At 30.3% G+C, this 17,199-nt stretch overlaps 1 non-coding gene and 1 pseudogene across 1 annotated transcript; one reads left to right on the forward strand and one right to left on the reverse strand.

Moving 5' to 3' along the window:
* The first annotated feature begins 2,217 nt into the window (after nt 1-2,217).
* On the forward strand, nt 2,218-10,642 carry LOC124943306 (annotated as a pseudogene).
* A 564-nt stretch (nt 10,643-11,206) lies between these two features.
* On the reverse strand, nt 11,207-11,280 carry TRNAV-AAC. The gene has a single exon. It is a non-coding gene; the product is annotated as a tRNA-Val (tRNA).
* Between the last annotated feature and the right edge of the window lie 5,919 nt (nt 11,281-17,199).

The raw sequence follows: 17,199 nt of genomic DNA on the forward strand, positions 1-17,199 counted from the left end.
ATAATAATATCTAGTAGAAAACGTATCGAGTTAATAAATCAAAAACATTACTAGTTAATTAATTTATATCTATGAATATAGTGCAAACTTTACTTTGTGAGGGGGGTTGGTTTCAACATATAAATCGAATGAAAAAAAGACTAAAGTAAGTTTTCATTATTAAATTCTTATGTTGATTTTTCACTTTTTTAGAAAGAGAAGACATACCAAAAAATTTTGTTGTTGGTATCTACCTTTTAAAGTAAGTTAAATTTTAGTTATTTGTTTTAATATTTATTTTTTATATTAATTATTTTTAAGATTAAAAATTTCATATTATTGAATGCAGGTAGTTGTAGTTGTGATATTATTGAAGAACATGAGTTAAAAAAGATTAATATATTGAATGTTCAAACAATTTATATAATTTTGTTCTTTGATTTTTGAGTTTTATATTTTAGAAATTTAATTATTAATGGTGATTTAATGTTTTGGATTAACATGTTTTAGAATTTTGAATAGTTATGATTTTTTTCATATTTTAACTTTGAAATATCACGTTTTAAATGTTTAATATGTATGAAAGTTTGATATTTTAATTTTACAAATAAATTTGGTTCGAGTTCGAGCTCGAGTTTGAGCTTAAAAATTCAATTTTTGTTCAAGCTTCGAGTCGAACCAAGCTTGTAGGTAATATAGTCAAGTCGAACTCGAGCTCAAATTTATACTGAAAAAAATTCATACTCGAACTAGAGAGCTTCCAACATATAGAAAAGGGAAAAAATGAAAATTATAAAATGTCTTAATATATTATTAATTAATTTATTATTTAAAAGTGTTAATTAGTTTTAATATTTATTAATTTTAATTAATTAGTATTAAAACTTTTAAGATAATTGTTTGTAATAAACAATTTGAATAATATAGCATTTTCAATTATATTTTTTAAAGATTTTAAGAGATATTAGAGAGTTTCCGCTACCTTGTCATTGCTCGGATAAGCCATTGTTCTTTCAGTTCTCGACGGTATCACAATTCCTCTGAATTTGAGAAATGAGAACAAGGGAGAAAGACGCGTAAACTCATCCCTTGCTGATAAGAGAAAGCTAAAAGAAGAAAGGTTTGTGAACGCTACAGAGGCTAGAGTAGAGGCATTGAGAAACTTCATTCCTTAAATTGTGAAGAACTTTATATTGATGGAATTACAATAAAATTAGAAACACGAATACATCAACAAAGAGCTCAAAGTGGTGTCCTATAAAATAAAATTTACTTTATTTATTTATTTTTAAAGTGTTAAAATATAAATATACAAGAAGAACAACTGAATAATTTTCTTAATACAATCAATATGCCATATTATAAAGAAAAATTGGAGAACATGAGAATGAATGTTAGAAAAAAGAGTACTTCATTTTTTTTGAAAAGGAGGTGGTGACGAGGAAATAGTGGGTTACTATGACAGTGATCTCGCAGGTGACCTAGATGACTGAAAAAGTACAGGAGCATGGCGTTTTACATTAATGATAGTTTTGTTTTATGGAACTCTCAAAAATAGAAGACAATTACATTGTCCTCATGTGAAGCATAGTTCATGGCTGCAATAGTGAAAGCGTGTCAAACACTTTGGTTGAAATCATTGTTGTTCGAACTAAGTGGTTTGAAACCTGAGGCAGTGAAACTCTACGTCGACAACAAGTCCGCACATGCACTCATGAAGAACCCAGTTTTTCATGGTCGTAACAAACACATCGACACGAAATATCATTTCATTCGAGAGTGTGTTGAAGGAAGTCAAATTAAAGTAGAGTTTGTTTAAACGGATGAACATAAAGCCGACATACTTACGAAGGCTTGGTCAACATCAAAACTAGTGATGAGGCGACATCTGATCAGTTTAAATTTGATTGGTAATTTGATCCAAAATTAATGTTTGAAGATTTGTTTTATCGAAACTACTTTTATTTCCAACTAATGAATGTTTTCGATTTATATGATTTTGGGTAGGCTTAAAAAAATAAACAAAACAATTTTAAATAAAACGAGTGAATAGAGGTAAGTTTTGTCATATTTTTTAATAATTAGATAAAAAAAATATTGAATTAAATTATAAAGTCACATTTTTAACGTAATTTTTTTTCTTCGTTTTTTATATCATTACGCGTGTAAATGCACGAACTACATGCTAGTTTTCTTAATACAATCAATATGCCATATTATAAAGAAAATTGGGAGAACATGAGAATGAATGTTAGAAAAAAGAGTACTGAATTTTCTCGAAAAGGAGGTGGTGATGAGGAAATAGTGGGTTACTCTGACAATGATCTCGTATGTAACCTAAATGACTGGAAAAGTATAAGGGCATGACGTTTTACATTAATGATAGTCTTGTTTTGTGGAACTTTTAAAAATAGAATACAATGGCACCATCTTCATGTGAAGCATAGTTCATGGTGCAATAGAGATAGCGTGTCAAGCACTTTGGTTGAAATCATTGTTGTTCGAACTAAGTGGTTTGAAACCTAAGGTAGTGAATCACTATGTCGACAACAAGTCCGCACTTGCACTCATGAAGAACCTAGTTTTTCATGGTCGTAGCAAACACATCGACACGAAATATCATTTCATTCAAGAGTGTGTTGAAAGAAGTCAAATCAAAGTAGAGTTTGTTCGAACGAATGAACATAAAGCCGACATACTTACGAAGGCTTTGCCATCATCAAAACTGGTGATGAGGCGACACCTGATCAGTTTTCGTGATTTCGAACCACGTTAAGACTAAGGGGGGAGAATGTTGCATTACTTCTGTCAGTTACAACTGTTACAAAGAAAGGAACAAAAGATCTGTATTACTGATGAAAACGAAAGATCTGGATTAAAGAGAAAAACGGAAAATTTAGAATAAATTTGATTAAATTAAAAAATTAAGAGTTTTTTCTTTTTAGTATAAATAAAATGTATGATGTTTTCAATTAAAAAAGAAAAAAATGGAACGAGAGAATAATTCTTGTAATTTCTTTTAAGAAAATAAAAATTTTATAAAAAAAATTATTGTGAATGATTCTCTCCATAGGCCAATAATAAATACAATTAGGTCATGTTGATAAGGAGCCACATCTACATTCAACTTTCATTTCGTCTGTTCTCTTATGTGGTCATTCCATGACCGTTGCATTAACCAAATCATGCCATGTATTCACGGTTGGAAGCACTGAATTCGGTCAGCTAGGGAATCCAAGTTCTAACGAAAAGATACCTTGCCTGGGTAAGGACAAATTGGTGGGTGAGTTCGTCGATGAAATATCATGTGGTGCACATCATGTTACGATGATAACTTTGCGTGGAAAAGTATTTACTGTTAGATTATCTGAATTAAATCCTAATAATATATATGAGAAAACAATACTACAATTAACGATTAGCGGAAGCGTACCTGTACTCATCATCTCTTTCCTTATATTTGAAAGATTCTTTAGTTTTTTCTTCCTTTAGAAGTGGAATGTATCTTCCAATTGATGAGTACGTCAAATTTGTTTTCTCTCTCTGTTGATGGGGACGCAAAGAGAAAAATGAATCGTACATCAATCGGGGATCATACTGTTACAAAATAACCATAATGTTAGTTATTTTGGTTTGAACATTTCTAATTTAGCCCCTTCATAAAATTAGAAAGTTCACTTAGGTATCCTCACTTTATATTCATGACAAATACACCCATAAGCCTATAAACTTGATTTCACATTAGATCACATTATTTTGGCTTAAATAGAAGATGACATTTGCACAATTATTTATTATAACAGTGACCCATAAATTCCAACAATCTCCCACTAGATCACGTATTACAAAAATAAATGTAACAATCATAATGCACCCAAAGTTTTGTGTCATCTCATTCATATGTTGTATAAACAATTTTATCAATTAACTATATCAATATAGGACCAAAGAGCTCGTAGTTGTATTTATTCACAACTAGACCCAACAATGATCACATAAATCAATACAATTAACTGACAAATCATATCATGAATGTGAGGAATGAAAATTCCATGCACGGTGATCTTTTCATTTTAATTTTCAATTGGTCCTACTTTAGTGAGATCAAACTTTTAACATTATTGTTCAAAATATCTTTAAACATTATCATAACTGAAAAATAAAACATAAGTGTATACACAAATACTTTAAAGTCATAGAACAACAATATAATATAAACTCCCACTTAAACTAAAGATCCTCAAATACTAAAATACCCATGTGAGTAGTGTGCTCATGAAAGACCTTGGGTACCAAGACTTTTGTAAGAGGATCTGCTAACATGGAGTTTGTAATTGTTTATTTTGACTTTGTTGTACTCCTGTTGTTATTAGAATATAATACGGCCGATCTGTTGTCACAATACAGTTTTAGTGGTCTTTCAATTCCTTCCATAATACGCAGCCCTGTGACAAAATTTCTTATCCATAAACCATGATTTGATGCCTCATAACATGCTATGAATTCAGCTGCCATGGTAGAAGAAGCTACAAGAGTTTGTTTAGCACTCTTCCAGGATATAGCTCCTCCAGCTAACAGATAAACATAGTTTGAAGTCGATCTTCTACTATCTTGGCATCCCGCAAAATTAGAATCAGAATACCCAATGATCTCAAACTTATTTGACCTCTGATATATGAGCATGCAATCTCTTGTTTTCTTTAAGTATCTCATAACCCTTTTGGTTGCTTTCCAATGATCTAATCCCGTGTTACTAAGATATCTTCCTAAAACTCCAACAATATACGCAATATCAGGACGCGTACATACTTGAGCATACATCAAACTCCCAATAACCAAAGCGTAGGGAATTGATTTCATTTCTTCAATTTGAAGATTTCCTTTTGGGCATTGATTGAGACTAAATTTGTCTCCTTTAGTGATAGGGATATATAAAGGTTTACTATCAAACATTCCATACCTTTTAAGCACTGTATCAATATAGTTTCTTTGAGATAACCCAAGGATACCTCGAGAAGGATCTCGATGTATTTGGATTCCTAATACAAAAGAAGCTTCGCCAAGATCTTTCATCTCAAAATTCTTTGATAAAAAACTCTTAGTTTCATACAATATGCTTAAATCATTTGTAGCAAGTAGTATGTCATCAACATATAAAATCAAAAAAATATGTTTACTCCAAACAAATTTCTGATACACATTCATCAACGACATTTACCTCGAAACCAAATGAGATAATAATTTGATGAAATTTTTGATACCATTGACGAGAAGTTTGTTTGAGCACATAAATGGATTTTCTCAATTTACATACCATATGCTTTGAGTCTTCCGACACAAAGTTTTCTAGTTGCACCATATAGATTGTTTCTTCAATGTCTCCATTGAGAAACGTTGTCTTGACATCCATTTGGTGAAGCTCCATATCAAACTGTGCAACGAATGCCATGATTGTCCTAAAAGAATCATTCGATGAAACTGGAGAAAATGTCTCTTTAAAGTCAATCCCTTCCTTCTGAGAATAACCTTTTGCTACAAGACGAGCCTTATATTTGTCAACATTACCCTTTGAATCCCGTTTGGTTTTAAAAATTCATTTACAACCAATAGGTTTCTTTCCTTCTAGTAACATGAAAAGTTCCCAAACTTTATTGTCTTGCATAGATTTATACTCTCCGTTCATTACAAAAATCCATTTTTCAGAATTAGTATCCTTCATAGCATGTTGGAAGTTGATAGGGTCATCTTCCATTATACTACCACTATCCTCATTTTCTTGAAGAAAAACTATATAATCATTTGATATAGCAGTTCTCCTTTCTCTAGTGGATCGTCTTAAAAGCACTTGATCTTGAAGTTGTTGAGTTTGTTCTTCATGAGTTTGTTCAACAATTTCTTATTGCTCTTGATTTTGAACTTGATCATTAATATGAATAATATCCATATCAATGTAAAAATCATTTGGGATATGAATCAAGTCTTCCTCAATAGGAATTTTTGAATCCAAATTATCTTCAAAGAAAAAGTTATTTCACCCATCAAACTCAATATCCTCAAAAAATATTGCAGTTCCCGTCTCAAAATTTGTTTTTAACTTGGGATCATAAAATTTATATCCCCTTGATCGTTCAGAGTACCCAATAAAATAACTGCTAACTGTTTTGGGATCAAATTTTCTTTCATTTGGCTTATAAGGCCTTGCCTCAGCAGGACATCCCCAAACATGAAAATGATTTAAACTAAGTTTACAACTAGTCCAAAGCTCATAAGGTGTTTTAGAAGCTGCTTTACTTGGTACTCTATTTAAAATGTAGGCTGCAGTCTTTAGTGCCTCTCCCCATAGGGATTCTAGTAAAGTCGAACGACTAATCATACTTCTTACCATGTCCTTAAGAGTGCGATTACGTCTTTCAGCCACACCATTCATTCTCGGTGAACCAGGCATGGTGTATTGTGGGACAATCCCACACTCCTCTAGGTATCTGGCAAAAGGTCCTAGACGTTGTTCACCTGAACCGTCATATCTACCGTAATATTCACCACCACAGTCAGATTTGACTTTCTTTATTCTTTTATTGAGTTGGTTTTCAACTTCAACTTTAAATGATTTGAACACATCCAATACGTGTGATTTTTCATGAATTAGAAATATGTATGCATATATTGAGTAGTCATCTATAAATGATACAAAGTATTGTTGACCATTTCAAGAAGATGTAGGAAATGACCCACAAATGTCCGTATGTATCAACTCTAAGACGTCATTTGCCCTTATTGCACATAATTTCTTTCTTTTAGTTTATTTTCCTTTAATGCATTCAATACATACATTAAAGTCTGAAAAATCAATTTTATCCAAAATTCCTTCAGAAACAAGTCTTTCAACTTTATTTCTAGAGATATGTCCTAATCGTTGGTGCTATAAAGAACTTGAATTTTCATTATTTATTTTTCGCTTAGTACCATGTGATTCCACATTCAAGGTTTCATTATAAGAAGCAACTGTTTCAAGCAAATAAAGATTATCATAAGTTATAAGTGAACCAGTTCCAACAACTTTAGAATTAATAGATAAAATTAAATTTTCATTTCCAAATGAACAATGATATCCCAATTTGTCCATACAAACAACATAAATTAAATTACGTCTAAATGACGGTACAACAAAAGTATCCCATTAAATCCAAATAGTAACCAGTACTTAATAACAATCTAAAATGCCCTATTGCTTCCACTTCTACTGATTTCCCATTTCCCACGTAAATGCGTCTTTCAGCATCAATTGGTCTTCGGTAGTTCAGGCTACCCTGCAATGAAACACTTATATTAGCAATAGCACTAGAGTCTAACCACCAAGTGTTTCTTTGTACTGAAGCTAAATTAACTTCAGAACAAACTAAATTATGAAATATACCTTTCTTAGCACGCCAAATACGGTACTTAGGACAATCTTTCTTTTGATGTTCATCCTTCTTACAAAAGAAATAACTCTTATCAATTTTAACTTGAGATTGAGTTCGTTTCTTTTGTGCTGGAAATTTATCATTAGTAGCCTCATTTTTCCTCTTTATACCCCTTTCTTTAGAGGTACTTGTCAAATGAGCACTTTCAGTCTTGTTTTGCTTCAATCTCTCTTCCTCTTGTACACAAAATGAAATGAGCTCATTAAGAGACAATTTCTCCCTTTGACAGTTATAACTGACCTGAAATTGATTGAATTGAACAGGAAGAGATATAAGTACCAAGTGCACGAGTAAGTCTTCAGACATCTCGAGTTTGAGTGCTTTCAACTTAGAAGCAACATTAGACATCTCCATGATGTACTCCCTTACGTTTTCCTTACCTTTAAACTTCATAGAAATTAGTCTCTTTAAAAGAGTGCTAGTTTCTGCTTTATCACTTTTCTTAAAGTACTTTTCGATTTTGGCAAGGAAATCTTTGGCATTGGTTATCTCATCAGATACCGCACCCCTAAAAGCCTCAGGTATGCCACGCTTTATGATCATAAGACTCAAACGATTAGAACGTTCTCACTTCTCATATATTCTCTTATCATGAGAGTTACTATCATCCGTAGTAGGAGTGGGCTCATCCATTCTAAACGAAAAGTCGATATTCATGCATCTGAGAACAATAAGAATGCTCTCTTTCCAATCCTTAAAATTACTTCCATTAAGGATCGGAATTGAATTAGCATTAGCAGATACAGTAGCAACAGTTGTACTCATAAATAAAAAAAATAAAATAATAAATTACATTAATAACATTCTCATGACTATAATATTAAGTAACAGTTAAATTCAAATTATGATTTATCCCATCTCAAAATACTTAACATAACATTAATATCAAGTCTTTGGACAGTAATATTAATTGTTAATAGTATTTTGTTGTAATGATCAAACATTAATAATAAGACATGTCAAATAATAAAATTTATCTTTGGATAGATTAATTATTCACATAAATATGACTTTATAATTATTACATGTTTATCATCACAAATATTTATGTAATTCGGTTAATTAATTATCAATCTTTGGATCAAATAATATAATCACATGAATTACACAATATTTATATTCAAAATTTTATTGAATCAATTTCAATAAACATTGTCACTTTGGTTATTATTTGTATCAATAAATACAACTAAATTAATGAACTATAATATCATTAATTTTGAATTTAAATGTCTTATATATTATTATATTATTGTATATAACCCAAATCAATAATATATTATTTTCTGAATAAACATATAATTTTGTTTAGATAAATGACATGTAGTTTAATTTAATTTTATTGTGAAATAAAATAAATTATACTTAATAAATTATATATATATATAATTATATATTCCTCAATTCTCTCTTAAGATTTATAATATATTATATCAATCAATAATCTATATTCCTCAATTCTCTCTTAGGAGAATCTTAATATCCCTAATTTTATCAATAAACAATTCCTCTATTTAACCCTAGATATTTATATTTTCACCAAATTTATTTAAAATTATCACAAATATATATATATATATATATATATATATATTCCTAATAACTTACTTTTATTATCAATTGCATGCATATAACATATAAATTCTATGCATATTAATTTCATGCATATAATTTCATATTAATTTTATGCATATAAATCTGCATATATCTACATCCGATCTAACTTTTCATATAATTAAATCTGTATATTATATATACATCAATATCATTTCTCACATAATTAAATATGCATATATATATCTATCCACATATAATTTCTCACATAATTAAATTAGGATAGCTCTGATACCAATTGTTAGATTATCTAAATTAAATCCTAATAATATATATGAGAAAATAATACTACAATTAATGATTAACGGAAGCGTACCGGTAATCATCATCTCTTTCCTTATATTTGAAAGATTCTTTAGTTTTTTCTTCCTTTAGAAATACTGGAATGGATCTTCCAATTGATGAATACGTCAAATTTGTTTTCTCTCTGTTGATGGAGACGCAAAGAGAAAAATGAATCGTACATCAATCGGGGACCATACCGTTACTAGATAACCATAATGTTAGTTATTTTGGTTTGAACATTTCTAATTTAGCCCCTTCATAAAATTAAAAAGTTCACTTAGGTATCCTCACTTTATATTCATGACAAATACAACCATAAGCCTATAAACTTGATTTCACATTAGATCACATTATTTTGGCTTAAATAAAAGATGACATTTGCACAATTATTTATTATAATAGTGACCCATAAATTCTAACATGGGAAGAGGTACACATGGGAGATTGGGACATGATGATACAGAGGATAGAAAAATACCGATACTTGTTGAAGCACTGAAAGATAGACATGTAAAGAACATAACATGTGGGTCGAATTACACTACGAGCATATGCATTCATAAATTGGTATCTGGAGAGCTGATCAATCTGTTTGCTATGGCTGTTGACAACCGTTTGGTTTCACAAGGAAGAGTCATAACTATTATAATTGTGGACTTGTTCATTGCCACGGTTGTAGTTCAAAAAAAATTTATGAAAGCAGCTATGGCCCCAACTCCAGGGAAACCCCACCATGTATGTGACTCTTGCTATAATAAACTAAAAGCTACAGAGGCTGGGAGTGAGACTAATGTTAGTAGGAGGGTTTTGCTCCTCGTTCTAGCCTCTATAGATTTTAGAGAAAGATCCGACAGAGTGGAGCCTAGAAGATCAAGGATGTTGCTATCTCCCAATATTGATACAATGAAGTATCCTGCAAAACCGTGGTCCAGGTTTACATCTTTATCACATAAATTGTTTGAATTTGCTAGATTCCATAAATTTTAGCACTGAAAGATGTTTTACATTTCTTCCAGCTCACAGAGGGGGAGTAGTCAGCATAATGTTTACAGGCCCCAATTGTAGTTCCACCACAATTTGGTGCAAACTCCAGACCATCTTCACCATATGCTAGGAGACAATGTCCTCCGCGGTTTGTCACTCCCACATTCTCTAGGGGTGCAATAGATAGTCTTAAGAAGACAAATGAGTTTCTAAACAAAGAAGTGGTGAAATTGCAAAGCCAGGTAAGAAACCAATTTGTTTATAAGTTAGAGAAATTTATGGACTAAGAAATTTGCTTTTGATTTTAGATTAGTGGTTTTAAGCATAAAAAGGATTTCCAAGATGAAGAGATTAAAAAGTTTCAAAGAACGATTTCAGAAGCAGCTGGAGAAAGATCTTTCAAATGTTCAATTGCAAAGGAGGTCATTACAATTGTTTCAGCTCAGGTTATTATTACTATCTTTTCTTGGTTTCATCATAATTGATGTAATATTGTCTTCTTAATATGAGCATCATATGGTTTCAGCTGAAAGGAATGACAGAAAGTTTTCCAGAGGAGGTACTTAACAATGAATGTTTTAAATTATTGTGCAGGATAACGGGGATCACCTATCACAAACAAATGAAGTTAACAAGTCATCAATATCATCTCAGACATACCATGAGAATGAAAGTTCTAGATATGTTGGTGTTGCAATTCATGGGATGAAAGAACTTAATGAGCAATTTGAACATGGTGTCTATGTTACCTTAATACAACTACAGAACGGTTCAAAATTCTTCAAGCGAGTAAAATTCAGGTAAAAAGTCTATGTTACCTTAATACAACTACAGAACGGTTCAAAATTCTTCAAGCGAGTAAAATTCATGTAAAAAGAAAATGGCTTCGCCCGGGCTCGAACCGGAGACCTTCAGTGTGTTAGACTGACGTGATAACCAACTACACCACGAAACCAAGTTGTTTTTAATATATATTGTTTTTATTTGATCATTTTGAATTGTTTTGACAACAAAAGAAGATTCTCAGAGCAACAAGCAGATGAGTGGTGGAAGGAAAACAGAGATAGATGGCTAAAGAAGTATAACCCACCACCATTGACAAGCAGTGATGAAATTGATTCATCCGATGGTCATACTAGTACTACCACCTAGGAAGGAAGAACACAAATGGTATGATTTGTAACTGTATTACTTTATTGAACTCCTCCTTATGTTTCTCATTCACAGAAGAAGAAGATTTATTAGTTATTTTCAGATCATACATGAGAATTTTGAAGACTTGAAATGAGAAAAAAAATTAATAAATAAATCTAGCAATTCAATTTGCAAAGAGGGGGTCTTTGTATGTAATTTTGTCACTTATTGATTCTGTATTTTTGGTATTGTTGAATTGTAAAGAGGTGTAAACTGTTGCCATGTATCCCCTCTCCCCTCACTCAAAGATACTCAATTTTCAATTTTTTTTAACTGGATTTGTTCTTTATTATGGCTAGTATGACCCTATCTTCTGGAAGGATTTTAGCTTCACTTGTTGTTGGCTTCATTTCATTTGAAATGCTATCTTATTATAGCCCTGTCTCATAGTTGTTTTTGGTTTTACCCACCTATAAACTCAATTCTTTTTACAAAATATATTTTAATTTTATTACTTTGTACAACTCTCTAAACAATATCACCATATTTAGAAACATTATTGTTTTAAATTTTCGGATCTATTGGACGAGTTGTCAATATTTTAAAAAATGTATTTAAGTTTAAGTTTAGATACTTGTTATTTAAATAACTATAATTCAAAATTATCACATAATTCTCTCCTTTTCATCACTTAATTCATTTTTTTTAAATATTAAAATATAATTTATTATTTTATATTTTATCATTATATATAATAATATTCTTTTAAGTGATTTTTTATCACCACCTCCTCAAAATTGTGACAAATTGAATAACCCGATTATTAGAATAACCTAAATCCAAGGACTTAGTTTAAATATGATTTTGTCTGGAATTTTTTTTTTTGTTTTATTTTCAGACATGGCTAATATGACCTCAATTTAAATCGTTTTAAAATTGAATATGAACGTTTGATTTCTTAAAGTACGACGGTGTATAGATGTATTTGAGATAAAATGAAGCTAAAAATGATAGACATTATTTAATATTTTAACCATTTAGATGTATGGAGATGGATAAAAAAAATATTATTAGAAAATGATAGGGGAATAAGGAAGTGAATGAAGTAAAATCACATTATTGGTTAAAATATATATATATATAGAAATTAAATTTTTTCACGAGTCATTTTTTTCTCATTCTCTCTACCAAATTTCTTCATCCTCTCCTTTCTCAAATATTATATGAAAAAGCTGATTTTATGTACAAAGAAATGTAAAAAAATTATGAATATGTTTAATTAAATATTATTCATCTAAACTAAAATTGGGACAAAATATTTAACAATAAAATGTTTATAATCAAACTAAATCATTAGATAATGAAAAATGTAATTGAATAAGAGTCTAAATAGACTTAAATAAAAAATTAAAGTAAGATTGATTATAAGAACTTAATAATTTAAATATACAGTTAAATTAACCAAATAAAAATATTTAAATTTTAAATACTAAATATTTAAATTGATTTGATAAAATATGAGAAAAAATTGTCACTATTATAGTTGTATATATTAATTATATTAAATAATAAACTCAATATATTAAATAAACTCATTATATTAAATAAAAAATAATTAAACAAAATGCTAATATATTTTTTAAATTGTATATTAAATTATTAATTTATAATTGGTTAACCTAATATAAATAAATGTAAGAATATATATATATATATATATATATATATATATATATATATATATATATTTCTTATCTTTTTATCTATTTTATAATTAATTTATATATGATTATATTTTTATTTTGTATACATATATCTCTCAGAAAAAAACCTTCCAATTTAAATTTTGCAAAAAAGTTTGATATTTAAGAATTTTTTGTATGTAATAATTTTTTTTTAAAATAAAACATTACTTTTAATTTTTTATAATAATTCTTGTCAACTTTTAAAATTAATTAAAAATAATTATTTCCAGGGTTTATTTTGAAATAATACGGGGATTTCCGGTAATCAAATCACAATTTGAATTTTTAGAAATTTTTTAGTTTAAATTAATTAAACATAATTAATTTAAAAGATTATTGTTTTTAAAAAAGAGTCGTCAATTGATATTTGAAAATCAATAAAAGTTGACATACATATACAAACGTATTAGCTAGAAATTCTTTTAGTTCGTAGTTTGGTGATACTCGAGAAATAACTTTTGCGCTTTATCCTCCGTACCCTTTTTAAAAACGATCTTTACTTATAAAGTTGACTTTTGAAAATCGGTTATATAACGTTTGAGTTTAACTAATTATTCTTCTAGTCCTATCCATGCTTCTAGATTTTAGCGTTATTTAAAATATTAAAACAATAATATTTAAATGCTCGTACATGTTGTTAATTATAACTAGGAAGAATTATACACGAAGAATATCAATCATTTTTAAGGATGTTAGGCTTTAGAAATAAACACCAAATGAGCTTTAGTCAAAATATTTTATTTTTGTGGAAATATTCCAAAATATTTTGAAATAATTTTTTTTTTTTTTGAGATTTTTAGAAAATGGTTTGGTGTTCCAAAATTATAAAAATAATTTTGGGTTTTAAAAAGTGGAACCAAACAGGTCGTAGGACTGGAGTCTTAAGCCTTGGATTATTTTTTATCGACTAGGGTTTAAAAATTCTTAGTATGGGTCGAGGAGCCTCTCAGTCGAGGCTCAGGATCTTCAGTTAGAGTGTCGTAGTCCCTCGGTCTAGGTGTTGACTTTCGGTCTTTGACTAAGATCATCGGTTTGGGTGTACAAACCCACCAGTCCTCGGTTAGCTCTAAGCTAAGTTCATCGTTCCTATGTTTGGGTATTTGGTTAAGGTTCAAGAATTCCTAGGTCTTAGGTTAAGTTTCTCGGTCCTAGGTTGAACCTCTTAGTCCTAGATTGGACCTCTCGGTCATAGATGTAAAAATCTTCGGTCGGACCTCTTAGTCTTAGCTTAAGAACATCGGTAGGATCTCTCGGTCCTCAAGAACACCAAAGTGCAGATTTTTTAATTTTTGTTTTTAGCTTGGATTCTATGATCCAAGAGTTTGGGTAGCTTCACAAAGCTCACAGGAACAAGTTGATCATCTTCTCAAGGTATCAATCAACCTGAATGATGATCAAATCGTTCAAAAAAGTTTGTGATAAAAAATTGGGGTTTCAATTTTAAAGTTGTTTTGAAGAGAAATGAGTTATCCAATAACTTTCTTATATGTCATATACTTAATTGGTACCAAAACAAGAACACTAACTGTTCGTTTTGATAAAATCAAGAACTCATAAATTTCAATTATTTTAAAAAATTTTGATTTTGATTATCCAAACAGTTACCCAACATGACTACAATAATGTTGGGATGTCTTATGGGCTGTGATTCAAGAGAATTAGCCCAAGAACAACAAATACGTTTTTTTGATTTTTAAAATTGAAATTTGTGTTTTTTTGTTTATATTAATTGCTTGTTTCTAACATATCCATAAAGTTTATAAATGATCTTATAATTGATTTCCAACCATAAAACACCATAAACAACAAGCATACAAGCTTATGCAATTTGGAATATAAAATTTTAAATTCAAATTGTAAATATGAATTAGAGGGTGATGAAACCTTACGAAGGCTGGTATACAGGAAAAGGTTGACAACAAAAGACAAAATTCGAAAATACATAAATATTCCTGATATCAACTATGTCCTAAGTTCGGGAGTTGAGGAATGCATAAACCATTTATTTGTGGAATGCTCTTTTGTAATACAAATCTGTATGATGTATGTTGCAAACATGAAAATCATCAACTTTTCAGAAATATGGGAAGAAATCCAAGAGTAGATGAAGAATAAAGTAAAAGGAAGATCATTCTATGTAAGTATGTTGAAATGCTACTTTGGAGCAGTAATCTAAAATATCTGGAAAGAAAGAAATTGAAGAACTCACAGTGGAAGAAGTTGAACCGCTGAAGATATTTGGAGAGATATAACTTCAGATGGAAATGCACTCATTCAATCCTGGAGAGGAATCGAAAGGAATGAAGAGAATAAAAATCTCTACCAGATATGGGATATTTCGTTTGAGAAGGTCACAAGTAGAATAAAAGTAAAAACGTTGTAGGCGCTAATTGATTGTTGTTGTTGGCTGTAATTCAATTATCATTTCATTGTCAAATCTATAAATTATCTAGATCTGATCTTAAACTTTTGTATTTTTTTCCCTCTTTTGGGTTTTTTTAATGAAATGGCACTAAGCTATTTTCCAAAAAAAAACATTCCTACGTCCTTAGAGAAGTTTTTGTGATGTTCAGATTAAAGCTTTAGAGCCTTATACAAAATTTTCGACAAATTAGAAGTTTATAAATGATCCTAGGACCGTGAGGTCTAACCCTGAGACCAAAAATCCCAGACCCAAGACCGAGAGCTCCCAAGTCTAGGACCAAGGAACTTAGCATAGAGTTAGCCCTAGACTGAGAGGTTTGTACACCTCGACCGAGAAACCTATCCCCGTACTAGTCCATGATCGATAGGTTTTTACAACTAAACCAGTAAGATTAGCTAAGGACCGAGAGTCCTTAGCATCTCGATCGAGAGACTTTGTTACACAGATCGAGAGCTCCCAAGTCTAGACCGAGGGTCTCTAGACCCCGACCGATAAAATCGGACCCAAACCTTAGGACTCTGGTTCTAAGGCTTGTTTGGTTCCACTTTTAAAAAACAAAAAATTCGACCTTTCACATTTTCTAGAATTTTAAGTGGATAACATGAGCGCCTAAGAATCTATATGCAAGAACAAGTAAAATATAAACACATAAGTTTAAAAGATTCATGACGTGGCTTTGTTGCTCGACGGGACGGGACGAGACGAGGCAACAACTTGGCATAATTGGCTTTTTTGACTTTTTCTTCTAAAGTTAGGAGTGACTTAAGAGAAAGTTGTTCCACCGATAAGGATACTATCCCAAAAGGGATGTCTCGATGTAAGAGGAGCTCTTAATTTGACATACCCTCACCTCAATTTCAAAATCCTTCATTTTCAATATTAAGGGATATTTGAAAAGAGGAGATGGTTAATCCGAGTTTTTTCCTAGAGTTTTTCTTAAGTCACAAATCACACAAAAAAATCATCACATGGGTTGAGGGTGTTATCCACATTGACTAACCTAGCACATAAAATATAGATGTGTAAGCTTCATCCAACATTGTATACGTACACACCTCCACATTGGACCTCCAAGTCTCATGCAAATAGTCAAGTAATGTTATCATGGAGTATGAATTAAAACGTAAGAAAAATTAAATACTTGGCCAAAATTATTTTTTGAGCTAAACGTCGAATATCCCTAGTAGAGTCGTTAAAAAAACTGTGATCGATTTAATTTTTTTTTATTTTGAAAAATCTGGGACTCTTTAAAAAAAATTATTTTGAAAATGTGAGGAGAATTAATTTTAAGGTTTGAAAATTTATGTTTATAAAACGAGGCTTTGTAGACAACTCTGTAACTTACCATTCTCGAATCTGAAAGAGATTGTGAGTTTTTTAATGGGAAGTATGTAATAGGCCTACTTTAATTTTTTTAATATTAATTAACCTCACGACTAAAGAGTCGCCGCCTAATTTTAAAAATTAGATAATTAAGAGAGAGAGTTCGGCATTTGAGTTTTTTATACACTATGTCCCACAACGCCCCTAAGGTCTCTACTAATTAATTTTATTTTTTTCTAATTTTTTA

This window comes from Impatiens glandulifera, chromosome 6 (genome assembly GCF_907164915.1).
Source record: "Impatiens glandulifera chromosome 6, dImpGla2.1, whole genome shotgun sequence".
Lineage (NCBI taxonomy): Eukaryota > Viridiplantae > Streptophyta > Magnoliopsida > Ericales > Balsaminaceae > Impatiens > Impatiens glandulifera.